Source organism: Pseudophryne corroboree, unplaced genomic scaffold (genome assembly GCF_028390025.1).
Source record: "Pseudophryne corroboree isolate aPseCor3 unplaced genomic scaffold, aPseCor3.hap2 scaffold_1565, whole genome shotgun sequence".
In the NCBI taxonomy this organism is placed as follows: Eukaryota; Metazoa; Chordata; class Amphibia; order Anura; family Myobatrachidae; genus Pseudophryne; species Pseudophryne corroboree.
Genome location: NW_026968197.1, coordinates 62,220 through 72,805, shown reverse-complemented (window position 1 = coordinate 72,805; position 10,586 = coordinate 62,220). Strand labels below are relative to the sequence as shown.

Genomic DNA, 10,586 nt, shown 5'->3' with positions numbered 1-10,586 from the left:
GTTTCCACTTCTCTTTTCTTGAGCCGCTCCCTTCTATGCCCTTGCGCACTATCCTGACTTCTCCCATCTGCTTACTTTGTGCCTTCCAGCGCACAATGCGAACTACAGGTAGTGCTGCAGGGCCCACACCCTTTTACTTGCCATACAGAGCAGCTCTGGAGCTGTTACAGTGCCCAGCTTCTGCAAGAAATCAGCTTGAATGCTTCAGGGGCTGGGGCATAGCCAACATGAGCCCCACACCGAAGGAGGGTGGAGGTGTTTAATGCGAACTAGGGGTCATCCAAGCGCCGCAAAAGGCCGCCATGCCCTGCACGCCCCTTTTCTCTTTTCATATGCAGACGAGGGTTGAAGCCAACTTTGACCCACTGCTTGGATGACATCACCATATGCAAATCCATCTGCTGCAGGCCTTCCCCCAGGAATGCTTGCACTAGTTGTTGCATTTGGTTTGTTGTTTGGGGGTGCTTCAGTATTAGGCAGCCTTCTGCCCTCCCATGTTCATCTGAAAATATGTGTTCTCCCTGCAGTTGTTGTCCCCAGATGAGAGTTCCCTTGTGCTGCCTCAGTTGAATCTTCTTTACTTGACAGAGATGTGCCTGAGCAGCGGCCCTCCCCAGCCCTATCCCAAATCATACTTATTTTGCATAGGAGATACCATGGTCATGAAGATTGTTCTCCCAGGGTGAGGTTCATTCATTGCATTCTGGGTATGCTGACCCCTATGATTTCCCCAAATGTGGGAAACTCGACTGCATTATTTGTGGTAGTGGGGGACTGTGTTTGTGCTTACCTCTGGTCAGCTCTGGTAAAAGTCAGATTTCTTTGTCTCAGATCTTCCTCTAGCCTTGTTCTTCTTTCGAGAGTTCCCTTGTGCTGCCTCAGTTGGATCTCCTTTACTTGACAGGGGGGTGCCCAAGCAGCGACCCTCCCCAGCTCTAGCCCAACTCCTACTTACCTGCCAGGTGAGATACTATGATCATGAAGGTGCTTCTCCCAGGGCAAGGCTCACCCATTGCACTCTGGGTGTGCTGCCCCTGTGATTTCCCCAAATGTGGGAAACTTGACTGCATAATTTGTGTTTCCACTGGTCGGCTTTCATATAATTCAGATCTCTTTGTCTCAGGTCTCTCTCCAGCCTAGTTTGCAGTCTGTTTCCACTTCTTTTTTTTTGAGCCCCTCCCTTCTATACCCTTGTGCACTATCCTGACTTCTCCTCCTGTCTGCTTACTTTGTGCCTTCCAATGCACAATGCAAACTACAGGTAGTGCTGCAGGGCCCACAAACTTTTACTTGCATTACAGAGCAGCTCTGGAGCTGTTACAGTGCCAAGCTGCTGCAAGAAATCAGCTTGAATGCTTCAGGGGCTGGGGCATTGCCAACATGAGCCCCACACCGAAGGAGGGTGGGGGTGTTTAATGCGAACTAAGGGTCATCCAAGCGCCGCAAAAGGCCGCCATTCCCTGCATACCCCTTTTCTCTTTTCATATGCAGATGAGGGTTCCAGCCAACTTTTGCCCACTGCTTGGATGACATCACTGTATGCAAATCCATCTTCTGTAGACCTTCCCCCAGGAATGCTTGTACTAGTTGTTGCATTTGGTTTGTTGTTTGGGGGTGCTTCAGTATTAGGCAGCCTTCTGCCCTCCCATGTTCATCTGAAAATATGTGTTCTCCCTGCAGTTGTTGTCCCCAGATGAGAGCTCCCTTGTGCTGCCTCAGTTGAATCTCCTTTACTTGACAGAGATGTGCCTGAGCAGCGGCCCTCCCCAGCCCTATCCCAAATCATACTTATTTTGCATAGGAGATATCATGGTAATAAAGACTGTTATACCAGGGTGAGGTTCATTCATTGCATTCTGGGTATGCTGACCCCTGTGATTTCCCCAAATGTGGGAAACTCGACTTCATTATTTGTGGTAGTGGGGGACTGTGTTTGTGCTTTCCTCTGGTCAGCTCTGGTAAAAGTCAGATTTCTTTGTCTCAGATCTTCCTCTAGCCTTGTTCTTCTTTCAAGAGTTCCCTTGTGCTGACTCAGTTGGATCTCCTTCACTTGACAGGGAAGTGCCCGAGCAGCGACCCTACCCAGCTCTAGCCCAACTCCTACTTACCTGCCAGGTGAGATACTATGATCATGAAGGTGCTTCTCCCAGGGCAAGGCTCACCCATTGCACTCTGGGTGTGCTGCTCTTGCGATTTCCCCAAATGTAAGAAACTTGACTGCATAATTTGTGTTTCCCCTGGTCGGCTATCGTATAATTCAGATCTCTTTGTCTCAGGTCTCTCTCCAGCCTAGTTTGCTGTCTGTTTCCACTTCTCTTTTCTTGAGCCGCTCCCTTCTATGCCCTTGCGCACTATTATGACCTCTCCTGTCTGCTTACTTTGTGCCTTCCAACGTCAATGCAAACTACAGGTAGTGCTGCAGGGCCCTCATCCTTTTACATGCTTTACAGAGCAGCTCTGGAGCTGTTACAGTGCCCAGCTGCTGCAAGAAATCAGCTTGAATGCTTCAGGGGCTGGGGCATAGCCAACATGAGCCCCACACCGAAGGAGGGTGGAGGTGTTTAATGTGAATTAGGGGTCATCCAAGCGCAGCAAAAGGCCGCCATGCCCTGCACATCCCTTTTTTCTTTTCATATGCAGACGAGGGTTAAAGCCAACTTTGACCCACTGCTTGGATGACATCACCATATGCAAATCCATCTGCTGCAGGCCTTCCCCCAGGAATGCTTGCACTAGTTGTTGCATTTGGTTTGTTGTTTGGGGGTGCTTCAGTATTAGGCAGCCTTCTGCCCTCCCATGTTCATCTGAAAATATGTGTTCTCCCTGCAGTTGTTGTCCCCAGATGAGAGTTCCCTTGTGCTGCCTCAGTTGAATCTTCTTTACTTGACAGAGATGTGCCTGAGCAGCGGCCCTCCCCAGCCCTATCCCAAATCATACTTATTTTGCATAGGAGATACCATGGTCATGAAGATTGTTCTCCCAGGGTGAGGTTCATTCATTGCATTCTGGGTATGCTGACCCCTATGATTTCCCCAAATGTGGGAAACTCGACTGCATTATTTGTGGTAGTGGGGGACTGTGTTTGTGCTTTCCTCTGGTCAGCTCTGGTAAAAGTCAGATTTCTTTGTCTCAGATCTTCCTCTAGCCTTGTTCTTCTTTCGAGAGTTCCCTTGTGCTGCCTCAGTTGGATCTCCTTCACTTGACAGGGGGGTGCCCGAGCTGCGACCCTCCCCAGCTCTAGCCCAACTCCTACTTACCTGCCAGGGAGATACTATGATCATGTAGGTGCTTCTCCCAGGGCAAGGCTCACCCATTGCACTCTGGGTGTGCTTCCCCTGTGATTTCCCCAAATGTGGGAAACTTGACTGCATAATTTGTGTTTCCCCTGGTCGGCTCTCGTATAATTCAGATCTCTTTGTCTCAGGTCTCTCTCCAGCCTAGTTTGCTGTCTGTTTCCACTTCTCTTTTCTTGAGCTGCTCCCTTCTATGCCCTTGCGCACTATTCTGACCTCTCCTGTCTGCTTACTTTGTGCCTTCCAACGCACAATGCAAACTACAGGTAGTGCTGCAGGGCCCACACCCTTTTACATGCTTTACAGAGCAGCTCTGGAGCTGTTACAGTGCCCAGCTGCTGCAAGAAATCAGCTTGAATGCTTCAGGGGCTGGGGCATAGCCAACATGAGCCCCACACCGAAGGAGGGTGGAGATGTTTAATGCGAATTAGGGGTCATCCAAGCGCCGCAAAAGGCCGCCATTCCCTGCACATCCCTTTTTTCTTTTCATATGCAGACGAGGGTTGAAGCCAACTTTGACCCACTGCTTGGATGACATCACCATATGCAAATCCATCTGCTGCAGACCTTCCCCAGGAATGCTTGCACTAGTTGTTGCATTTGGTTTGTTGTTTGGGGGTGCTTCAGTATTAGGCAGCCTTCTGCCCTCCCATGTTCATCTGAAAATATGTGTTCTCCCTGCAGTTGTTGTCCCAAGATGAGAGTTCCCTTGTGCTGCCTCAGTTGAATCGCCTTTACTTGACAGAGATGTGCCTGAGCAGCGGCCCTCCCCAGCCCTATCCCAAATCATACTTATTTTGCATAGGAGATACCATGGTCATGAAGATTGTTCTCCCAGGGTGAGGTTCATTCATTGCATTCTGGGTATGCTGACCCCTGTGATTTCCCCAAATGTTGGAAACTCGACTGCATTATTTGTGGTAGTGGGGGGCTGTGTTTGTGCTTTCCACTGGTCAGCTCTGGTAAAAGTCAGATTTCTTTGTCTCAGATCTTCCTCTAGCCTTGTTCTTCTTTCGAGAGTTCCCTTGTGCTGCCTCAGTTGGATCTCCTTCACTTGACAGGGGGGTGCCCGAGCAGCGACCCTCCCCAGCTCTAGCCCAGCTCCTACTTACCTGCCAGGTGAGATACTATGATCATGAAGGTGCTTCTCCCAGGGCAAGGCTCACCCATTGCACTCTGGGTGTGCTACTCCTGCGGTTTCCCCAAATGTTGGACACTTGACTGCATAATTTGTGTTTCACCTGGTCGGCTCTCGTATAATTCAGATCTCTTTGTCTCAGGTCTCTCTCCAGCCTAATTTGCAGTCTGTTTCCACTTCTCTTTTTTTTTTTGAGTTGCTCCCTTCTATGCCCTGTCAAAGTCAGAAAAATATCACTATGCACACTGCCATATTTGCACCTCATGCGAGCTCCCGCTGCGCGTGCAAGAGCTCTCCCGTGCGTGCGCATACTCGCCTTCGCGGGCACCCGCAGGCGCACGATATGCGGATTTACGGTAGAGTTTGTATGCGTCTAGCGGGCGACTCAATCGATATATATTTTAACCATATAATGTATTTTGTAGATTATGGTCCCTTTGATAGATTCTGAAAGTTTAGTTAATGTAGCATGTTCATGGACAGGGAGATCCCTCTTTTTCTGATACAGGGGGTCAGACAAGGATTATACAGTGGTGTTTAGTATCCATCGGAAGAGTATTTAATTAGCAATATTCCGGTGTTGGTTTGGAGCAGATTAATCGCTCGTGCGAATAGTTATGGACATAAGAAGTTTATGTCCATTTACTATTATTTGCACTTACTTATCCATGCGGCGGGAAACCTAGTTTCCCACCAACCTGAGCAGTTGGAAGTAGTCACAGCCCACCTGTATGAACCAACCTATGACCTTTTGTTTTAGTGCGAAGACGAATTCCTGTGTCCAATGAACAATGAGATTGTAGGGACCATTGAATTGTATTGTGTGTGGGGCATAAATAGACAAGCCGATCACATCCAGCTCTCACTCTTCAATGGTTCTCATTGCTGATAATCGGGAGCTGGATGTCCAGAGGCGCATGCGATCGTTCCCCTTTGTGCGTAAGTTTTTCTCCGCAATCATATTGTCTTTCTTGTTATTCTGAGCCATATCTCTCTCTCTCTCTCTCTCTTCTCTTTCTCTCTCGTTTCTCTTATATAGTTATTGTACTGATATTGTATTTCATGTGTAGTTATCTGGTTAGGTAGACTATGTTATATTGGTAGTGTATGACTTGTATTGTATTATTCTTTTTGAACGTTCATTCATTTCCTTAAAAGGCATTAGACCCTTAGACCGGTATTGTGTGTTCATTATATTGCAGTGGGTAATAGGAGCGTCTCTACCGCTCAAACAGCTTTAGCGTAAACCCGTTTATTAAGTGTTGCATTCTCATCTTATCACTACACCAAGGGTTACTGCATAATACACTGTTTTATGGTATAGTTACAAAGGTTTAACATTGTGAGCGTCTGCGCCGCTGGTGATCTCCTCATGGTCCCGAGCATCCGCTACGCTATAGCGAATCATTACGTTAGTCGGCAGCCAATAGCGTGCCTGCCTGTGATCTCTTGGCCGTGAGCGAACGTGGCGCTTGAGCGTCTCGACTACGGCTAAGCGATTGTTACGCAACGTGCGTACCCTTACGGTACTCCATACGTTAATAGCGTACAGTGTTCTTAGGCCACTTAAAGGGTTTTAAGTAAGATAAATATTTAGCTTTATCAATTGGCGGTTCGTCCGTCCTTCACATATCTGCACTAGGTAATTTCAGCAGACATTATCCATCAGCAAAGGGCGGGAGATCATATTCCTCGTAGTGCTGTCTGGATAAGCGTCTGCTTCACTTAGTAAAGGGTGCTGAGGGAATCCGGAACCGGAGGTAAGAACAACACGCTAGTGTCTTTTAAAACTGTTTATTTCTGTCTTGCGTACGCACGCACGCACATATCTGCATTTCTTTTCATTCGTGTATTTTCATATATCACTCTCCTGTTTGCCATTCTATAATTGATAAACGTGCTAAGAGAGATTTGCCGCTATTTCATAGTTAAAGTATAAAAGTAATACATTAAGAGATAAATTGAAAAGCACACACGCAGCTCTGCCTAAGATACAAGGAGAGATTGGTGTGGTGTTCGGTAGATGATCGAGGATCATCTACATTGATAAACGTGTACATTGTGTTACGGTGGATATTTGCTTTGTGTACACGTGTCTCTAACAAAGGGTGAGACTCGCGTACACAACTCAAAGGCCGACGCACGCAGCGTATATTACGCAACGGGGCGTCTGGGTACGCCCACGTAACTCAAATCACACGCTAGTGTTATTGTAACAGGCGAAAAGGTGGCAACGCGATAAATAGCGCAAATCTATTTTAGTGTCCGAAATTTAGATTAACAGATCCTTCTCCAAATTTACAACACATCTGGTCTAAAGGAAAGAAAATTTCTGCGCAGAAATAGAAATAGAAACAAAAAGTGTACATGTGGTGAGTGAGTGTTTGCATATATAAGTTTATACAATTTTTGAGGTTTGAACCACAGAAAGTCGAGTTCTCGCAGGGTACATACATGTAAGTGACGTGCATGGTGGCAAGGGAGGCATCCTTTGTTAAACATAAAATCTGAGCATTAGAGTATAGCAGACCAGGAGGTCTATTGTAGCACAGACCAGGAGGTCCGGAATTGACCAGGAGGTCCAGGTACAGCAGACAAGGAAGTCCGCTATAAATAGAGAAAAGAGCACAACCCAGGGGGTTGGTGCAGAACCCATATAGGCCAATAAAGCTCATGCTGAAGGAATTCGCAGCCGCAATTTTCGATTCCACTGGTCGCTCCGCACATAAGATTAGTTGCTTATGTGCTGAACGATTGTACCGCACGTAATTGTGTGCATTAGTTAATCTGACCAGTACCATTTGTGTACGAAACGGGTCACAAACACTATTTGTACATTCTGACGTGATTTGCGTAATTTTTTATTTTCTGAAGGGAAGTTCGCTGGTCACTCAGGAATTATCCAACAGCCAACAGTTACTGGAAAGGGTCAATGCTCTGCGGAACACACTCACATGTTCCAGTAAACGAAGGTTCATAGGGGCCCTGGGTCGAGTACGCCAGCACTAGGGCAGTGTGTAGGTCGTATTGGTCGGCGTGGGCGAGTGAGTGGGGTACTCGGTAAACCGCCACCGTCATCCTATCGTGAACATTTTGGTTTTTGTAAGGGTTCGCTGAAGACCCTGATTGAAGGTCAGAGGTGGTGAAAGCAACACCTGCAAGTTATGGGGGCCAATTGTTCAGGTAGGGGCGATCAACCTCGGTTCGGGTTGATTCAGTAAACCGACCAATCGGGTCGGCAAGGTACGTAATGTGTGAAAAATACGGTTCACACACAGAGGTTTTATGTGATGAATGGGAGAGAATGACTGTGCATGACGGGGAGAAGTTCCCAAGAGTAGGCAGCTTTAGCCCAGAAGTGTTACAAAATCTAAGGAGGAGGATATGTCTCATTAAATCAACAAAGAGACTAATCAAACATTATGATTATTTGCAGTTATGGCAACAGGAGGGTGAAATACAGAGAGGATTGGCTCAGGCGGCGGGATCTAATCCTATCAGGAAACTGATAGCCACGGCCCCGCCGCCACCATACATATCAGGAGAGAAATTGGTTGCGGAGAATGACGCATTAGGGTGTAACAAACAAACACTTAGCAACTGTGTAAATGTTAATAAGTTAACCAATGCAAGTATTAACCCGTGCAAGTTGTACCCTGTTTTGAACTTTCCCCAGGAGTGTGATCAAGAGGACGAATCGGCAACAATATCAGCGCTCTCTCTAGCAGCCACCATATCAGAAACAACAGTAGGCACGGCCCAACCCATAAGATTAGTAACAAAGCCCCCTAGCGGAGGGACAGGTGAGGTCGTATCAACGGGTAAGTACGGCACCATACACTATGCTGAAACCATTTCACCACAGGCTGTAGAATCTACACAGAATGATGTTATTAAACTTGCTCCCGTGAGGGTAATAGCAGTTCCAAATGGGAAAACGGACACTACAGGAGTCACTCCTATCAGGAACATTGCCATGTACAGCCCGTTTTCCCGAATGGAACTAAGAACCATAGTGTCTGAATTCCCTGATCCTAGAAAAGATCTAGTTGCTAGCCAGAAATACATCAGAGACCTAGGGAACACTTTAGAGCCCAATAACAAAGACTGGCAGGTATTGCTGAGGGCTTGTTTACCCTCCAATGTCGACTCGGCTCAATTTTTAGCTGACTGTGGATTGGATCAGGATGTACCTCTTACAGATGTGTACAACAAAGACAATGTAAAAAGGATAAGTTTTCAGTTAAAGGAGTATTTTCCAGCTGTAGTTAAATGGAACAAGATTTTCTCCATTAAACAAAAAGAGTCAGAAACTGCTGCAGAATATTTTCACAGGGCATTGCTAGATATGGCAAAATACACAGGCATAGAGGACATTAAAACAAACATAAACCATCGAGAAGTAGCAGTATCTGTACTAATGGATGGTTTAAAAGAGGCATTAAAGACAAGGGTACAGACCACGCAACCATGTTGGCGAGGTCTGTCGGTGGCTACTTTGAGAGAGGCAGCTGTGGATCACGATCGGAATATCACCAGACACAGGGAATTACAAGGTGATAAGTTAATGGCCGTAAGTATACAGGCCCTGACCACAAGGCAGCCTTTGTATAGATCACCAAACCCTGTGGGTAAGTCAAATGTGGTAACCTGTTATTTCTGTCATAGAGAGGGACACTTTGCACGAGACTGTAAATCGAGAAACATACAAAAGCCTTACCAACCCCCTAGACAACGACACGACACACGACATTGGGAGCAGGGTCCACAGAAACGGAGTTATGAGCCACATGCAGGGGAAACAAAAAGATACCCCCCGAACAGAGACTGGCAAGCCTCTGGTAGTTCCCATTTAACCCCTTCACAAGTAGTTGCTTCCAGCGGGATTCAGGGAGGTCACCATACCCAATAGGGGTGTGGTCATACCTGTAATCTGCAGCCAGTAAAATTGATTGCAAGTCTTGGTAGTGAACCCGAAATTGCAATAAATGTAGCTGGTAAATCATTAAACTTTCTTGTAGATACGGGGGCGGCCAAATCAGTGATAAATTTGACAGTGGGCATGAGAACCACTGGTAAGACAGTTCCAGCCATAGGAGTAACGGGAGTAGTCCAGCATTACCCTGTTAGCAAACCAGCTGAGATTACAGTAGGGCCTTTACATACCAAGCATTCCATTTTGCTGGCTGCATCGGCACCGACTAATCTCCTGGGAAGAGATTTATTATGTAAAATGGGGTGCGTCATTTATTGTACTCCTGAAGGTGTATTCTTGGACATACCTGAGAATCACGCTCAGGAAGTGCGAGACATGTTAGACTCCCCATCAAAATTAATGTCACATACCATTATCACAAATAGGACTCCATCCCAAGTAGAAGAAATGACATCCCAGATACCAGAGTCACTGTGGACTAAAGACGGACAAGACACTGGATTGATGGCAAACGTAGCTCCAGTAGTTGTGCAAGTAAAAGATGGTAGGATAGCTCCAAAAATCCCACAATACCCTCTGAAGCCAGAGGTGGAGTTAGGAGTATACCCAGTAATAGAGCGCTTGCTACAACAGGGCATTCTGGTAAGAACGTCCAGCACTGCCAATAGTCCCATCTTCCCTGTGAAAAAGAGTGGGGGGAGGGGTTACCGGCTAGTGCAGGATCTAAGGGGGATTAACAAAATAGTTGAGAGTCAGTTCCCTGTAGTGCCAAATCCAGCTGTCATCCTTATGCAAATCCCTCCCACTGCGAAATTTTTCACTGTTATTGACCTCTGCTCCGCTTTCTTTTCGGTACCTCTGCACCCTGACAGCCAATATTTGTTTGCATTTACATACAGAGGAGTCCAATACACATGGACTCGATTACCACAAGGTTTCATAGACAGTCCAAGTATATTTTCCCAGGCTTTGCATGATTGTTTACAGTCTTTCCAACCAGAGAGTGGATCAGTATTAATACAGTACATGGATGATCTACTACTGTGTTCTGATTCAGTGGAAGCATCCCTGAAGGATACGAAACAGCTCCTGTTTCATCTTTCAGACACAGGACACAAGGTTTCCAAAGACAAGTTGCAATTATGCCAAACTAAGGTAAAATACTTGGGACACTGTCTAACACAAGGACTGAGACACCTGACCGCTGATAGAATTCAAG

The 10,586-nt window shown here is 46.6% G+C and overlaps 8 non-coding genes across 8 annotated transcripts; all 8 read left to right on the top strand.

Annotated features, from left to right (window-relative positions):
• Nucleotides 1-631: 631 nt before the first annotated feature.
• Nucleotides 632-795, top strand: LOC135000704 (U1 spliceosomal RNA). The gene has a single exon (XR_010202538.1). It is a non-coding gene; the product is annotated as a U1 spliceosomal RNA (small nuclear RNA).
• Nucleotides 796-947: 152 nt separating this feature from the next.
• Nucleotides 948-1,110, top strand: LOC135000707 (U1 spliceosomal RNA). The gene has a single exon (XR_010202541.1). It is a non-coding gene; the product is annotated as a U1 spliceosomal RNA (small nuclear RNA).
• A 674-nt stretch (nucleotides 1,111-1,784) lies between these two features.
• LOC135000706 (U1 spliceosomal RNA) lies at nucleotides 1,785-1,948 on the top strand. The gene has a single exon (XR_010202540.1). It is a non-coding gene; the product is annotated as a U1 spliceosomal RNA (small nuclear RNA).
• A 152-nt stretch (nucleotides 1,949-2,100) lies between these two features.
• LOC135000702 (U1 spliceosomal RNA) lies at nucleotides 2,101-2,263 on the top strand. The gene has a single exon (XR_010202537.1). It is a non-coding gene; the product is annotated as a U1 spliceosomal RNA (small nuclear RNA).
• A 670-nt stretch (nucleotides 2,264-2,933) lies between these two features.
• LOC135000699 (U1 spliceosomal RNA) lies at nucleotides 2,934-3,097 on the top strand. Its single transcript, XR_010202534.1, has one exon. It is a non-coding gene; the product is annotated as a U1 spliceosomal RNA (small nuclear RNA).
• Nucleotides 3,098-3,249: 152 nt separating this feature from the next.
• Nucleotides 3,250-3,411, top strand: LOC135000700 (U1 spliceosomal RNA). Its single transcript, XR_010202535.1, has one exon. It is a non-coding gene; the product is annotated as a U1 spliceosomal RNA (small nuclear RNA).
• A 670-nt stretch (nucleotides 3,412-4,081) lies between these two features.
• LOC135000705 (U1 spliceosomal RNA) lies at nucleotides 4,082-4,245 on the top strand. Its single transcript, XR_010202539.1, has one exon. It is a non-coding gene; the product is annotated as a U1 spliceosomal RNA (small nuclear RNA).
• A 152-nt stretch (nucleotides 4,246-4,397) lies between these two features.
• LOC135000701 (U1 spliceosomal RNA) lies at nucleotides 4,398-4,560 on the top strand. Its single transcript, XR_010202536.1, has one exon. It is a non-coding gene; the product is annotated as a U1 spliceosomal RNA (small nuclear RNA).
• Nucleotides 4,561-10,586: the final 6,026 nt, after the last annotated feature.